The 16,885-nt window shown below is 39.1% G+C and overlaps 1 protein-coding gene and 1 long non-coding RNA gene across 2 annotated transcripts in view; one reads left to right on the top strand and one right to left on the bottom strand.

Moving 5' to 3' along the window:
* Positions 1 to 9,632: 9,632 nt before the first annotated feature.
* On the bottom strand, positions 9,633 to 11,239 carry LOC107048232. The gene is made up of 4 exons (XR_001461665.1): positions 11,090 to 11,239; positions 10,888 to 10,931; positions 10,254 to 10,350; positions 9,633 to 10,136 (listed from the first exon to the last, which is right to left on the bottom strand). It is a non-coding gene; the product is annotated as an uncharacterized LOC107048232 (long non-coding RNA).
* A 3,106-nt stretch (positions 11,240 to 14,345) lies between these two features.
* The window catches only part of LOC107048257 (nuclear hormone receptor FTZ-F1 beta), a 23,366-nt gene continuing 20,826 nt past the window's right edge, over positions 14,346 to 16,885 (top strand). Inside the window, exon 1 of the mRNA XM_015271339.1 lies at positions 14,346 to 14,387. The gene's annotated coding sequence lies outside the window, so the exon portion shown is untranslated. The remainder of the gene's footprint in view (positions 14,388 to 16,885) is intronic.

The raw sequence follows: 16,885 nt of genomic DNA on the forward strand, positions 1-16,885 counted from the left end.
AATAATAATACGGTTCAATGAGTCATCATTTTCATGAGCCATAAATCTCGATTTTCAAGTTGAGCCACGAATTGAATGGAATGGAAAATATTCACCGCGGATTCAAGTTTTTCTCCCACGCCAGTAAATTGATTTAGCATTGACTCAACGTATTATTCTAACCTGAGGACAAAAGTTGCAGTATCCATATGCATGGAATTGATTGGTAGAGCTGATCCAGGAACGTCTTACACGTATTCCTGGGGGCTACGTGGAATAGATGGTGCCGGAAAAGCTATACTTAACCGCCACACTGGCGACAGTGAAATTTTTTTCCCACTCAATCACACCCCGACTGTCCCTCATTCTAATGGAAATTGTTATTCTCATCGTGTGTTACACTTTAATTTGCATTGTAAAGAATCACGGTGTTGATTCTCAATGTCTTTTGCACTTATAATGGTATTAGTTGGTGAGTTAGCGATTGTTCTAGCGCGTCAATAGAAAGTCTATTGCCCCCTCGGAGTTGGCGATGGGGAATTTTGCAACGAGACTGGCCACTTGAACGAGCATCTACTGCCATACACAGTGCACAACATTCAAGAGGGTATCGTAAGAGGAGTGCAGCGCATCGTTATCGACTCACGTTTACTTTTCCGCCTTTCTTGGTCGTGGCTCTCATATATTTATCCTCATCCTAATTGTTTTTCCCCTTTTCCCACGGACACGATCATCTCCATCATCATCATCATCATGACGGACTAGTGAGGCCGCGAGATGCGAGAGAAACGCGACGAGACGAGACAAACGAGACGAGAGACATGACGAGACGAGACGAGAAGAGTCATTCGAGACAATGACAGAAACGAGACGAGACAAGCCGGTCGAGAACGAGAGACGAGACGAGACGAGAGACATGACGAGACGAGAAGAGTCATTCGAGACAATGACAGAAACGAGACGAGACAGGCCGGTTGAGAACGAGAGAAATAAGAGACGAGATAAGGCGAAACGAGATAAACGAGACGAGACGAGAAGAGTCATTGGAGACAATTATAGAAACGAGATGAGAAGAGACAAACGTGACGAGAGACATGACGAGACGAGACGAGCAGACACATTCGAGACAATAACAGAAACGAGATGAGACGAGACAAGACGAGACGAGAGAATCTCTCAATTCTCGACGAGATGAGACAAGAAGTTGCTCTCGAATTTCGATACGAGACAAGACAAGAGAATGGTTTCCTCACAACGAGACAAGACGAGAAACTGCATCTTCTTGTCTCGTCTCGTGGCATCACTGTAACGTACATTGATGAGCAATTATTATTAGTGTGAAGTGCATCCAGGTATTGCGAAAGAGAGCATCAGGTGTGGATGTGGGTCCTCACGGCGCATAACATGTCAATTCATTATTATTTTCCCCTCGGCTCACTCTAACCGACGAGTGAAACTTAATAAGTGCCTCCACTGACTTCTCCTTATCGCCCATATACTCTTGAAATTTCTAAATACTACTCGACGATGAACAGCACATACTCCTACTTTCTGCGTCGTGTCGCCAATTTAATGTACGATTGAACTCGACTAGGGTGAATCATGCACCATTGATTTTGACTCCATTGAAATTGCAACAGGTACAATTGCAAATTAATTCCATAGGAGAGAAAAAAATGTTGAGAAATTGCTCTTACTCCGTTTAACATGGAGAAATGTGCAACTTGCAGTGGATTTTTTTTTTCAACGATGGAAAATGTTAAAATAGCGAATTGAATAGTGTTTTAAAATCTCGGTAGGATAATGTAACAAACGCAATATATAACGTACTTTCACGCGAGAGGGGAAGGCGCAGAGCAAAGGCCGCACACCGATCGACTTGCCCGTGCTCTACTCGTGTGCCTTGAATGCGCCTCCTAAACCCCTCATGTTTTCCACAGCGCCAACAAAGTTCAGACGTTCACTGGCAATCTATTTTTTTCTTTATTCTAACTTGCAGACTCAACTGTTCAAACAATCCACGATTTACGGTTACTCTGGTCTTGTTAGACTGGTAGAAATTTTTTTGAAATTTGAGTGAGAGATGCATTTTAATTTTCAATATTCTGAAGTTGAATTCAATTTGAGAATTAATTGCTCATGGAATTCCTGATTCATCTTGGAAGTTCAATAAAATTTAGTTTTTCATTGCAAAATCTATGCCCGCGCTGATCTAGTCATTTGTTGAAATGAAGAAACGGAATTAATTGAATTTTATTTAATCATGAATACCTTATAAATATTGATAATGAATCAAAGAGAATTCGATTAATGATTGAAGTGAATAGCGAAGTAGAGTAAAAGAATCTATAAGGAATTTTTCATTGTCAATTAATTATCTTCAATTTTTTTTAATAATCGGTCTCCATAAAAGGACAGAATTTATTAATTTCACTGATGATATATATACATGTGAAATATATATATTATATATATATATATATATATATATATATATATGACGTGAAAAAAAAATTTACCACTGAAGAATTTGAAATTATGTCACTGAAGAATTTGAAAATGCCGCGTGTTTTTTTTTGTGAATAACTTCGTGTCACATATTGACCAATCAGAATTAAGGATTAGCGGTCAGGCAGTTTCGAGATATTTCGATATAAAACAACTTCACGTTTGTTTCATCTTCAGTAAACAGGAAGAGGAAAAATCCCGGTTTTTTCTCCACCTTCGGTACTCGATTATCGTAATCAACTTTATTTCATCCTCGAATTATTTAGGAAACCGAAGAATTTTCATGAATTTTGTAGAGTTTAGAATTTATGTATGAAAATCTGAGAAGCAAGAATTGATAATTTTTGCGTATGATAAATATGAAAAAATTAAAATTTGGGAAGTGAAGAATAATTTGTGAGTTCAAAAAATTAGAAATACTGTTTTTTTTCTCATGATCAACAATTAGTCAATTTAGATATGTTTTGATATAAAGATAAACTTCACTCATGAAAAAATGATAAATATGACGCAGAAAAAATTTTTCTCCTTTGAAGAATTTGAAAATACCGGGGATTTTTTTCAGCGACTACTTCACGTGACTCATTGACCAATCAGAATTGAGGATTAGCGGTCCGGCAGTTTCGAGATATTTCGATATAAAACAACTTCACGTTTCTTTCATCTTCAGTAAAGAGGAAAAATCCCGGTTTTTTCCCCACCTTCGGTACTCGATTATCGTAATCCATTTTATTTCACCCATTCAGAAAATTTGTTAAATTGTCGATTGGAGAGGCAATAATTGGGTGCAATGTTTTGCTCTCACCTTTGTCGAGGATCTGCCGGTCCTTGGACGCACCTTCCTCCCGCAGCTGACTCCTGGACGTCGTATCCCCAATTACCAGTAGAAAAGCCGTTGCTGCAAGCACCAGCCGGCCTACCAGCATTTTGATACTGTGAGAAATTATTCTCTACTCTAATTGCCGAAGAGAAAACACTGGCGCTCACTACGGAGCTTCACTCTCTTTAAAAATCCACAATTCAATGATTACATCTTTTACGATTGATTTTATCCCGATTTTAATCATTTCCCTCACTCACTCACGTGTGACATCTCACTCCAGCAGTTTCAATAAAGGAAAACAACACAGTCTCTGGTTATTTTGTCATTTTTCATTCGTTTATTTATTTTTATTCATTAAACACTCCGAAAAAAAATGAGGAAATGTCCTTGTCTTCGGCGGTGACAATTTGCCGTGTTTTAACACTCGGAAAGTGTTAAAACATGTTTTCTTTAAACGTCAGAACATTCGTAACGCAGAGAGAATTGTTTATGCGAGTTGCTACCAGTGTTTTGAGGAAGTGCCTGGTACACAAGCCCATGCCGCACTGGGATAGGCCCGTCAGGTGTTTTCAAGACGGCCGATGCCAACGTGCCAAGCGACACCTGGCGTACCGTCACTCAACTCTATCGCGTTGTAACTCGGCGCTCCCCCCTCGCGGTTTCAAACTGCTTTATGGAGTCACGTGGTTGGGGGATTTCATTCATGAGAATCGGCTGGTCCCCTCGAGGTTGAAAATTTTCGTCTGAATTTTCCGCGTCACTCGGAAATTCTTATCGCGGTTTATTTTCACGGGAATTTTGGGAAATCCTGTTGTTGAAAAATCAGATCTGTAGCGAAGTGGTTGCAATTGCCAATTTTAAAGTGCTCTAGGGTACATTCAAAGATTATTGGAAACTCCAAAAAAATTGCAGAAAACGACTGGATTCGGAATTCTAATTTTTTTATCAATTTAATCATCGTTTTGGGTTTTCAAAGGAGAAAGGTTTAAAAATAAGGGTTGAATCCAGTGTCTTATGTGAAAATCAACATTTCCGTTGTAATCAAAGATTAAAACCTGAATTTTTTTTCATTAGATGTGAAAAAATCAAGAATTTTTTTGACGCCACATAAAAAATAATCCTCCGGTTGCAAACAAGTTTTATTATTTATTTATAAGAAAACACAAATTCATCAATAACAATAGTCAATAATAAAAAAGAAAAAAGAAGAAAAAAGAAAAATAAAAAGAGAAAAAAGGAAAAATTCAACGGAATCACCAAAGAGGGAGATGTAAATAAAATACAAATGAACAAATAATTTGATGTCTGCATAGTTCTAATATGATAATAATAATATTAATATGTACACTTTCCGCCATGAATATATTGTATATATGTATTATTAATTTTTCATTATTATAATCTGGTTTAACATGTAACTAATTTGATCCTGTAATTGGCCTTGTGCTGTTGGGTCTTTACGAATTAAAAATGAAAATGAAAAATGAAAAAGAGGGAAATGTTTGAAGAAATATTAATATTTTGCGAAATTTAATTTAGATAATACTGACAGGGTATGAATTTTTTCAAATTTTTTCCATGCAATTTAGTTGAAAAATTTTAAAAATTAAAATATCCGAAAATTCCAAAAGTACAGAAATATTCCATTGATTTCTCGTTCGAATGGTCTGAAAATGAATCAAATACTTGATTTTTCAGTTCAGTCATTCCGTGAAAATTCAGAAAAATCAGTAAAATTCACGGAAAAATTGAAAATTTATGTCATTTTTTTTTGTGAATATTCATGTTCCATTGAAAGTTCAATCAAGTTGTGAAATGTTTATCAAACTTATGGCCCGTCAGTGGCCCTCAAGTACATTCAATATTTGGGGTTTAAATGACATATTACATTATTTTTTCTTCGGAGAATGCAGTTAAATTTGCAATTAGTATTAACAAAACAGAAAATTTTAGAGAGAATGTAATCCTAAAATTACAATTGTGAAGCTCTAATCGAGTCCCTATACTCATTGTTTTTAATTGTTCGAATTTTAATACTGAATTAGTTTTATTTTTTTCCTCAACTAAACAGTCTTCGTAATTTTTTGTCAATCATAAATTGAAGGGGAGTAATAGTCCCCAATTGTCCAATTAAATTTTCGCAACAACAATTTAAAAGTTCTTCATTTAAGCGATGAGTTAAATTGAATGTTAATGGAATTGTCTTCCGATGAAAAGTGAAAGGTAAACATTTGAAAGGAAATATGGACGAGAGGATCGAACGAAGTAGCGTGTCACTGTCGAGATATTGCAGAAATCGAGGGAGAGTCCCCAAGTGACTTCCTGCGTGTAGATCCCTTTCTATAGTACCTGTTGACGTAATCGAACGAAATCGTCGGAATGGCTTTTGTAATGTAATTAATAGAAAAGCCTGAAGAGGCGCCGACAAATGAAAGAATTATTATAAAAAATAGCCATCGTGCAGAGGCCACTCGATTATTAAATTCTTATTATATTACAGTCTTTTTTTTTCATCGCGAATGAGTGGCTTTCTAGAGGATTAATCGCGCGCATTAATTTCGTTCTCGTGTATATTTTTTCTTTATATCATTTCGTCTTTATGCGGTGACATCGAACCCGTCTTCGGACTACTTTCACACTCAACGAAAGTGAGGTGATATGAAAGTTTCGTCAAGCGTGGTAACATGCAGAAGCTTTTGATTTAAAGTAGCTCTACCCTTCGGCTGGGGTACGCTGTACTTTTGGATATTTTCAGTTTTTTAATTTTTCATCTAAATTGCATGGAAAAAATTTGACAAAATTCATACCCTGTCAGTATTATCTAAATTAAATTTCGCAAAATGTTGATATTTTTTCAACATTTCCTTCTTATAAATAAATAATAAAACTTGTTTACAAAATGGTGGATTATTTTTTATGAGGTACCAAAAAAATTCTTGATTTTTTCACATCTAATGGAAAAAAATTCAGATTTTTATCTTTGATTACAACGATTTTTAAACATTTCTTCTTTGAAAAACCAAAACGATAATTAAATTGAGAAAAAAAATGAGAATTCCGAATCGAGTTCTCTGCAATTTTTTGCAGTTTTCAAAAATCTTTGAATTTGCCGTAAGGGTAGAGCTACTTTAAATAAAGGGGTTCTTGGGAACTCAATTGGCGTTTTATGACGCCTGCTGGGGATTATGAACAGGCAAAATATGATATTAATTTCAAGGAATTTAGAAGCAACAATTGAAATTTCTTTATTTTTCCCCGGCAAATCGCATTCCCTGCGACTCTACTGAAAATTAATAGTCGACTGTGCATGAAATTTCTTTCTTTTTCTAACAGTGTATCTAATCATTATGCCAAGCATACTGCACTGAATGTAAAATTTCATGATTGCGAAAAAGAGAGGCGATTATATTGACCAACCGCCCTTACCATACGCAGCCCCACTCTCCAGTACGCAAAGTCTCCGACTGTCGGTGCCCCACACTGAGGAGACAAGAGTTTTTTGACAGGTGCGTCTTTACTTGGGTCAAGAAATTTATGGCATGAAAATTACCAAGCGCAAAATATGTCACATTACAAAAAAAATCTTACGTCAAGAATTGGTTCATATTAAGAAAACGATTTTCTAATCAGTTTAAGTGGTTTTTGCCAGTGATGCCGCGAGAGGAGACGAGAAGACGTAATTTCTCGTCTCGTTTCGTTATTAGGAAACCATTCTCTTGCCTCGTCGCGTATCGAAATACGAGAGCAATTTCTTCTCTCGTCTCGTCGAGAATCGATAGATTCTCGCATCTCGTCTCGTCGTGTCTCATCTTGTCTCGTATCGTCCCATCCTGTCTCGTCTTGTCCCATCCTGTCTCGTCTTCTCTTCTCTCGTCTCATCCTGTCTCGTCTCGTCTCATCCTGCCTCGTCTCGTCTCATCTTATCTCGTCTCGTCTCGTCTTGCCTTATCTCGTCTCTATAATCCAATTTGTACGAAAAAAAACAGAAGGGCAGAGAGGGGGAGGCTCTCTCGACTCTTGTCTCGTTTCTGTCATTGTCTCGAATGTCTCTTCTCGTCTCCTTCGTCTCCTCTCGTCTCGTCATGTCTCTCGTCTCGTTTGTCTCGCCTCGTCTCGTTTGTCTCGCCTCGTCTCGTTTGTCTCATCATGTCTCTCGTCTCCTTTGTCTCCTCTCGTCTCGTTTGTCTCGTCTCGTCTCGCGAAGGGCATCGTCAACATCAATAACCAAAGCGTATAATATCAATAACCCCCATTAACTATCGTAAAATCTGCAGGGAAAAAGGGAACACCCTGATTTGTCAGACCTCCCGCAGATGCGCCGCAATTCAAATCTCAATCTCCAAATGATTTATACAACTAAACGCAATTGGCCCACGTAATACCACTTATATGGTGAAACAGACTGAAGTGGAATCTAATGGCGATGAGATAATTAACATTTTTTTTATCTCATTTTTTTTTATTCTCCTTTAGTCGAGAAAATTGCCACGAACCAGATTGAGATTCTGCATAGAATTACTTTCAGTGAAAATAGGTATGTGCAGTGGATGTACATACGCGCCTGTTTCTACTGAGAGTAAGACGGAGACGGAGAGGGAACAGTTTATCGCACCTGCCGGAAGGGAACGATCTTGCGGTGAACCTGCTCGAGAATGTACAATGTGTACAGCGAGCAATCACTGGGGATTCCACACTGGGATGCATCTCGAAGCAACCCCCGAGGAAACCTAGATACACTTAAGAAATTTTCACTGAAGTTTCCAGGCTTTAGTCTTGAAATATGAAGTAAGTGACGGTTTCATTGAAATTCCAGGGAATTTTACCACTGGAAATTTGTGGTTTTCGTGGAAAACTCATGGAAATTTTAAATTTCAGTTAGATTATTTCATAAAAATTAATGGAAATTAGGAAAATTCATGCAAAAATGTCCTTGAATTTTCAATTTTTTGAAATTTCAGAGCAATTTCTTATTGAATTATCATGTTTACATTGAAAAATCAGGAATTTCCTTGAATTTTCGGGGAAACTTGAAGTTTCATAGACTTTTTTCCGTTAAATTGAATTCAGTGTCATTTTCTGGAAAATTCAGTTAAATTTTTTTAACAGTATTTCCATTTTGGAGCGATGGCTTTTTGGCGGATGTAAATTTATTGAGAGAATTTTCACGCGTTTGAGAGGTGATGAAAAAATTGAATCACGATATCAGCGAATTCCTCGTTTCATTTTTCATGCATATCGATTCGCGTGAAACGCAGCGGCACTGCATTGCGTATATGTAAACGCGAATCTCCCCAGGGCGATCTCTTCAGGGACATTGTGGCAGAGAAATGCGTTTAGAAAAATGATTTTACGAGCGCATTGTTTGCGGATTCTTTTGGCATCGATGTAGCACTCGGGGAGTGCAGCGAAGGACAATTGTCGGTAGTGAGGGGAGAGGACATGGTTGATACGAAGATTTTTCACTGTTAATTGTAATGTCGATGCATTTGCATGGGAGGAATGGGAGAAAATTGAATAGCAGGATTTACTCGAGAAATTTCTTTTTTTTTTGGAAAACCCTCATTTTTTTTTATTGTTCGTTTGCCCGAAAACGCTTAAAATGCTAAAAACAGTCCAGGGCCTCCAATTTTTAAGCTACAAAAGATTTTTTTCTTCCAAAATTTTCGGAAAAATGTATGGAACAACAATTACGAGCCAGTTTTTTGGAATTCGACTCCTACACAGCTGATTTCGATTTTTTTCATTTGAAAAAATTAACTATTTGTGTAAAAAAAATACAAAAAAGCAAATTTAGCCATGTAAGAGGTGAATTAAAAAAAATTGCTCTAGCTATCATTGTTATTCCACATATTTTTCCCAGAATTTTGAAAAAAAAAAATTCTTCGCAGCTCAAAAATTGGAAGCCCTGGACTATTCTGGGCATTTTTAGCGTTTTCGGGCAAACGAACAATAAAAAAAATTTTTTTGCACTAATTATTCGTTTTCAGATCTATATAATCGATCTTCAACGTATGAAAAGTCTCACTTCAATAACCCACGACTTTTAAAATTCATAGTAGTCTCCCCTTAAAAAAGTCAAGTGTCCGTATTACCCCAACCTGCCCTATCTTTTCCGTAATTTCGGAGGGAAATGTGGTTGCACGAAATTTTACGGAACTGTCACGGAATTTTTTCGGAGCGTTCCGTAATTTTCATCTGAATCCCCTGTGTCTCCAATTATTGGTATGGTTTTGTACCTTCAAAATTTCAATTTTGTTGAGGTTTCTCACATGATTTAATCAACGTTCAGGAAGCCAAAAAAATATTCTCCTTTTTAAAACATTTTTATTGCATACAAAAAGTCAGTCTTTTAGATTTTCGGGTTTCTAACGAATTTTTGTTGTTTGGAAGAACTGGAAAAATATTCTTGAGTTTTCGGGGTGTTTCCACGTAAATTTTCTGTTTTATCCATTGAGCAGGGTTTCATAATTGATTAGCTCAGACCATCGGAAATCCTTTGAAATTACAAAAAATTTGTTTTTTTTTGGAAAATGGAGCGACCCCCATTTATTTTGCGAATATTTTTTGTAAAAAGAGTTAATTTGATGACGAAAAGGGAAAAATCTGGGATTTTCAACTTTGTTGGGATTTTACGGCATTTCCGATGGTGTGAGATAATTGAAACCATGCTCAATCGAAAAAACAGAAAATTGGAACTGCAATAGTCCTGGAATTTTTTTGAAAGCCAGAGAGATTTTGCAATTCCCGAGACAGATGTTGAGTCCATTTCTGGATTCTATCGCATGTGGACTCCGCAATTTCGGGATTCATTCAGCTTCGAGCATTTCTAAAGTCAGATGAAACCAAAAAGCTCTCATTAAATGACGAAACCACAGGAAAAAGCCAAATTATGTCGAGGAAAATGTGTCACTTGACATAAAAATGAACAAAAATTATAATTCACCCCAAAATTTGAATGCAGATCTCACAAGAGCCTGCGATTTCATATGAGGATCACTCCAGGCCTTTACTTTTGTGACAGGACAGCTGTTATGTGAGTTCTAGAAGAATGAGAGAAGCAAGATATTGTCTTTTATCAGTAATGCCACGAGACGAGACGAGAAACTGCATCTTCTCGGTTCGTTTCGTGGTCAAGAAACCAAGAACTATACATTTCCGTTCCATTTTTCCCTGAAAATGAATCGATAATGATAATAAATGAATAAATTAAATAAATGAATAACCGAAAATTCTGTTAAATATATTCTTGAATTTACCAATGACAGTGACACTGAATGCGGTTTAGAGGGAAAAAAAAATCATGAAAATTCAGATTTCACTGAAAATTTAATGCAATTGGACACTGAGAATATTCATATTAGATTGGAAATTTAAATAAATTGAGGAATTCTCGTCTTTATGCTCCTTAAAATTCTGGAATTTCATTGAATTTTCAGTGAAACCTGCAATTTCATGATTTTTTTTCCCCTAAATTGCATCGAATATTCCTGTCCTGAAAATTTTATTTTTTTCCAACAATGTACAGCCCAACATTTTTGTTGGAAAACTCCAGAATTCAGGAGTTTAAAGGCTCTTACACACGTTCGTTTTCAGGTGAAGTCTAGTTTTCCACCTCGAACTCCTAAAAAAATAATGTAATTAAAAAAAGTCAAAAGTGTCCATTTTACCCCAACCTCCCCTATTGTGGATAATGTTGTGATAAAAACTGTGAATTTTATTTGCACGATTAACCTTCCTACCATACATGAATCCCAGTGCTTATGAATTTTTATATCTTACCTTTATCTATGAATGTGAATGCCAACCACGTGAATGTCATCCTCAAGCTCCTCGTCAACCCCAAAAATTCCGATTTAAAAATATCAGAATTACTCTGATTATCTAGAATTGTTTGTCTTCGAAATTTTTTACAGTTCTCTTCATTTGTTGGAAGAGAATCAAGTACCAACTTTAATACCAATTTTCGCTTGATTGTATGGTAGCTCTGCGTCTTGACGTTTGCCTCGATGCCTGAACAGTTTGGCGGGAAGATTTCAATTGAATCTCAAATTATATCCAAGTCCTACATAAATTTCTATACATATCTATAGAAAGGTCGAATAGTAGGGAAGAGCGGGGCAAAATGGATACTCTTGACTTTTCTTAAATATTCATAACTCAGAGATGAAGTCATCAATTTCACTTCAGTCTGGACTTATCGCGAAGAGGAAGAACTGTACTTTACGAGGAAAAACTTGCAGACGGCTGTATCTTCGATACAGCTGTAATTGTACGTGGACACGTCCATGGTCTTTCCTTCTTTCTCGAATTTCCTAGAAACTCCTTGAATTCTCCCGAATTTTCTAGAAACCTCTTGAATTCTCTCGAATTTTCTCGAAACTCCCTGAATTTCCTCGAAATTTCTGGAAACTCCTTGAATTTTTTCGAAAGTTCAAGAAACTTCTCGAATTACCTCGAAATGTCTAGATTTTCTAGAATTCCGATAGATGGCGCTGCACATAAGGACCGTTTCCCCAAAATGACCCCCCATATTGAAACCACAGACGTATCCACGTCAATATCTAGACTGACCTTACCACTGCGCCAGATATTTACACTCTTTACTTTATACGATGTTAACTCTTTGATTGCCAATTTACGACTGACGGCGGAGCATGCCGATCCGCCTTTTATTGGGAATTTTGAATCTAGAAATTTCAGCACTGGAAATTTCTACGACTAACAACCTGTCGGTATCGTACCGATCGATTGACGGTTGGTAATGTATCGACAGTCAGCATCGCCGATAGATGGCGCAGCTGCATAAGCATTTTTTCACCGAATGACCCCCCAAAACGAAACCACAGACGTATCCACGTCGAAAATTATCTCAATTAAAAAACAAAATTTCAAAAAAAATCAAAAGTACCGCTTTTGCCCCGCTCCCCCTGTAGAGTGGACCTCAGCGCTTGGAAATGCTCCTTTCGCGAAGAATAAATTCAATAATTGAATTGAGCACAGAGTGCCCGTGACCACTGCATTCACCGCAAATTCGTAAAATCAATTAATTAAGCTCCAGTGGCAAGTGAGCCCTCGATTTCCTCCAAAACTGTAGCGCGTTTGCCTCGTTTCGTATTACGCAAAAGTTAAGTGTTGTAATACGATGCTGACATTCAATTTCTTCATAAATAAATCAGTTCAATATTTGGAGTTACAACATACATTTGTAAATTGCGATGGCCTTTTAAAATGTGAACATAAATTCAGGTTTTATTTGTCGGTTATTCTTCTCCCGCAAATAACACTCGGATCCAGAGCACGAAATGAGAATGGGGAAGATATTAATTGGACGAGAACATTACATTGAAATACATTGAAATTTTTTTGTTTCGGGCACTGTCAAGATTTTTAAAAAATGTCCATCACTCAGAAATAAATTTATCCCGTTTCATCGGGAGTTCAGTGAGTTATGAACATTTGGAAAAAAGACAAGAGTCTATATATTGGCTCATTAAATAGCTTCAGTCACGTCGTACGACTGAATAATGACGGTCGTGAATAAAAAAAAATAATGAAAAATTCTGATAAATATTAACATTCAAGATGATATCGATTTGAGCCCTAAAAAATGATGATCGATCTGAAAATTCGGTAGAAGTGTCCGAAACTCCTAGGGGAATTAACATGGTAAAAGCTCTCCGAAAATCTAGTGACTCTCAGGACGAAAACCCTAGTGGAAAAACACAAGGTGGAGGCGTAACATGCCTGATCAGAATTTCGGATCGGACTTGATCAGTTTCTGATCGAGACCTGAACAGAACTTCCACTCGGGAAGGTCTATTTCCTAAACAACCCCACCAGAATTCCCCGCGAGAATTCAAAAAGCCCCCGCGCGAATCGCAGCCAGTGAGCTGCCGCCCTCTGCCGCGGATGCACTGTACCCAAGCCCCGCTGCCATCGGTTTGGTCAAAAGACAGCAGTTAACCGCTCTCGCGCACTTTGCGCAGCCGAAGAGTGCCCCCCCCCAGTCGCTCCCGCCGCCGCAAACCCCCATACAACTCCACCCCCCCACCACCGCCGCCGGAACCTCCTCTCCGGTCGCGCGCAGTGTGAACAGGCACTTACACACCGCCACCCCACACAGACAAAGCAACAGCTCTGCTGTCTCGTGGTGGTTCACCGAGAGCGATACCAGGCAAAGACAGTGAACAGTCCAGGAGTCTGACTGTCCGCGTACGGTCGAGTGTGTGACGCTCGCGGATAACAATCAGCACTCCACTCCCCGGTTAAATAATTCGAAAAAAAAAAACGTGGAAAACTCGCCGACCCCGTGACGCGCTCGCGCAACAACAGCGGAGGTCACTCCGCCACCCGTTCACCAAGTTTAACCCGAGTGTCCAGGTAATAATTTCAACCCGTTGTTTGATAGTCGCCATCGCGTTTACTGGTTATGAACCCGCCAAGTGCCTGTCTCCCCCCGATGTGTACCAATCACCCAGCCGTGTTGCCTCTCCACTCCGCTGTATTTAATTTCATTGTCTCGGCAATCGGCGAAATGGACTAGCATGTTCACACACGTATGATACATTTTAAAATACGTGCGCCACGTTCGTGCCCGGCGAGAGGTGAAAGAGAGTCGTTTCGAGTCGCGAGAATAAAGGAAAAGGAGTAAAACGTCTTCATGAGTCTCGTGTGAAAGGAGGATGAAGTGAAAAGGAGAAACGAGACAAAAGGGTTTTAACCGAGGGGGGGGGGAGGGGAGTGAGGCCCAGGAATTGAAAGAATAAGGGAGGAGGACCAGGATTTTTCAGTGGTTACTTTGGAGTGCCCGAGTGGTGCGCGGGTGGGAGAGGGAGCGGACGAATCGTCGGCAACGGGGGAGAGTGAGACGGCCGCGAGTGGGGCGGGGGCGGGGGAACAAGGGGGGAGCGAGTCGGAAAGTGTTTGTGTGCATGTCGGTTCGGGAGGGACTGAGAGAGACGGAGACGGCGGGGAGAACCTCGGAAAGGAGTGCGTGCCCCCGTGTGTCCTGTTGGTTTTGTAGGTGTGTTGGTCGGGACACACACGTCAACCCGAGGAAACCACGGTGAGGCATGAGGTAAGTCACGAGCGAGGCCGATCACGGTGAGAGTGCTCCTGAAATCGGCGCTCCAATGTTTCTGTGTGTGCGAGCAATCCCCCCACCCGCGGCCCCTTTTTCATGGATTAAAAGTTTGATTTTCAGTGGTGGTGGAAGTCATTTACTGCAAGCTTTGTAGTAAAATATGAGTCGACTTGTCCAGCAGTTGCTTCTTTGATGAATATCTCCGAATCTAAGGGAGATGTCGAATTTTCTCCCGGAAGCTTTTTTGTAGAGCAGAATGAGAGCTACAGAAAAGGTCATTACAAAAATTGCTCTATCTCTCTTAGATTCAGAGATATTCATGAAAAACTGAGCCAGGAGCCAAATCGACTTATTACCCTTCACCACATCACTTCTGAATGAATATCTCGGAATGTAAGGGAGATAGCCAATTTTCTCTCAGAACCTTTTTTATAGAGCAGAATGAGAGCTACAAAAAAGGTCCTTACAAAGATTTCGATATCTCTCTTAGATTCAGAGATATTCATCAAAAACTGAGCCAGGAGCCAAATCGACTTATTACCCTTCACCACTTCACTACTGAATGAATATCTCGGAATGTAAGGGAGATAGCCAATTTTCTCTCAGAACCTTTTTTGTAGAGCAGAATGAGAGCTACAAAAAAGGTCCTTACAAAGATTTCGATATCTCTCTTAGATTCAGAGATATTCATGAAAAACTGAGCCAGGAGCCAAATCGACTTATGACCCTTCACCACTTCACTACTGAATGAATATCTCGGAATGTAAGGGAGATAGCCAATTTCTTCTCAGAACCTTTTTTGTAGAGCAGAATGAGAGCTACAGAAAAGGTCATTACAAAAATTGCTCTATCTCTCTTAGATTCAGAGATATTCATGAAAAACTGAGCCAGGAGCCAAATCGACTTATTACCCTTCACCACTTCACTACTGAATGAATATCTCGGAATGTAAGGGAGATAGCCAATTTTCTCTCAGAACCTTTTTTGTAGAGCAGAATGAGAGCTACAAAAAAGGTCCTTACAAAGATTTCGATATCTCTCTTAGATTCAGAGATATTCATGAAAAACTGAGCCAGGAGCCAAATCGACTTATGACCCTTCACCACTTCACTACTGAATGAATATCTCGGAATGTAAGGGAGATAGCCAATTTCTTCTCAGAACCTTTTTTATAGAGCAGAATGAGAGCTACAGAAAAGGTCATTACAAAAATTGCTCTATCTCTCTTAGATTCAGAGATATTCATGAAAAACTGAGCCAGGAGCCAAATCGACTTATTACCCTTCACCACTTCACTACTGAATGAATATCTCGGAATGTAAGGGAGATAGCCAATTTTCTCTCAGAACCTTTTTTGTAGAGCAGAATGAGAGCTACAAAAAAGGTCCTTACAAGAATTTCACTATCTCCCTTAGATTCTGAGATATTCATCAAAAACTCAATGTATGAGTAGAATGAGATTAATATCGTTGAATGTGTGGCTCATTATGGAGTAGGAGATGCCGAGCCGCAACTTCTGCAACACTCGCGAGGTTATGATCACCTTCCACGTTGCGCTCTTTAAAAATTGTTTTATGAACAGGTTTTTTCAAAATTCAGATGACAACAGGTTGGCCTGAGCGGTCTTCCGCAATTTTATAAACGTAGAAATGAAGTTCAAGAATTTTTGCGATGGCCCAACGGTTCGTCTGTCAGGGAAGACCTCATCAAGAGCTTCTTTATTAATCAAATGTTTAAAATCATTACAAATAAAACCACTTGAATAATCCGGTTTGTCTCAAATTGGGATTTTTAATCTTTCGGAAACCGTTGAACGGAAGTCTAGACACCCGAAATCATCGAGATTGAATTTTTGGGGAACGTTCTCCATGGTTTTCCATGGTTTCCCTTGGTCACCAGGAGAGTCTGTCCGTGAAGTACAGCCCCTGGGGTGCAATGCGACATGGTGAGGGAGGAAGTCGGCCCGCGGGACCATAAAAACCCTGATCTGTTATATGGGAATGAAAAAAAACACTTAAATAGGAAAAAAACCCTATTCTTCTAACCGCTAAAATATGAATCGCGAAGAACCCTTCAACTTCGACATCACTTCTTCGCACATAAAATTCCTGAAGACGCTCAGGCCAACGCGGTGTCACCTGACTTTTGGAAAATTGTTTTACTGCAGCTAAAGTCGAGTCGAAAGAGTTGATCGGTGCAAATTCCCCGCTCAACTGGACAAAAAAAAGCGTTCGCCCGCAACTTGAGTTGAGTTTCTCATTCCTTTGTTTGGAGAAAATGCAAGTGGTATGGGAAAAAGTAACACCACCTGAAGCCACTAAAATGGGATACGGCGGACTGCGGGGGCTCCATGTGATGGCTTGAATAAGAAAAAAGGGGGGATAATAGGTTGGAAGTAGTTATGAGGGACTTGTGTTGATATTTCGGCGCGCAGCGAGGTCTCTGACAGAGGCGACCGGCCTTGAGCTTCCCCCCCCCCCCCCCCCCCCCCC

The sequence above is a fragment of the Diachasma alloeum genome, unplaced genomic scaffold (assembly GCF_001412515.2).
Source record: "Diachasma alloeum isolate Michigan unplaced genomic scaffold, Dall2.0 Dall_scaffold_00186, whole genome shotgun sequence".
Taxonomy (NCBI): domain Eukaryota; kingdom Metazoa; phylum Arthropoda; class Insecta; order Hymenoptera; family Braconidae; genus Diachasma; species Diachasma alloeum.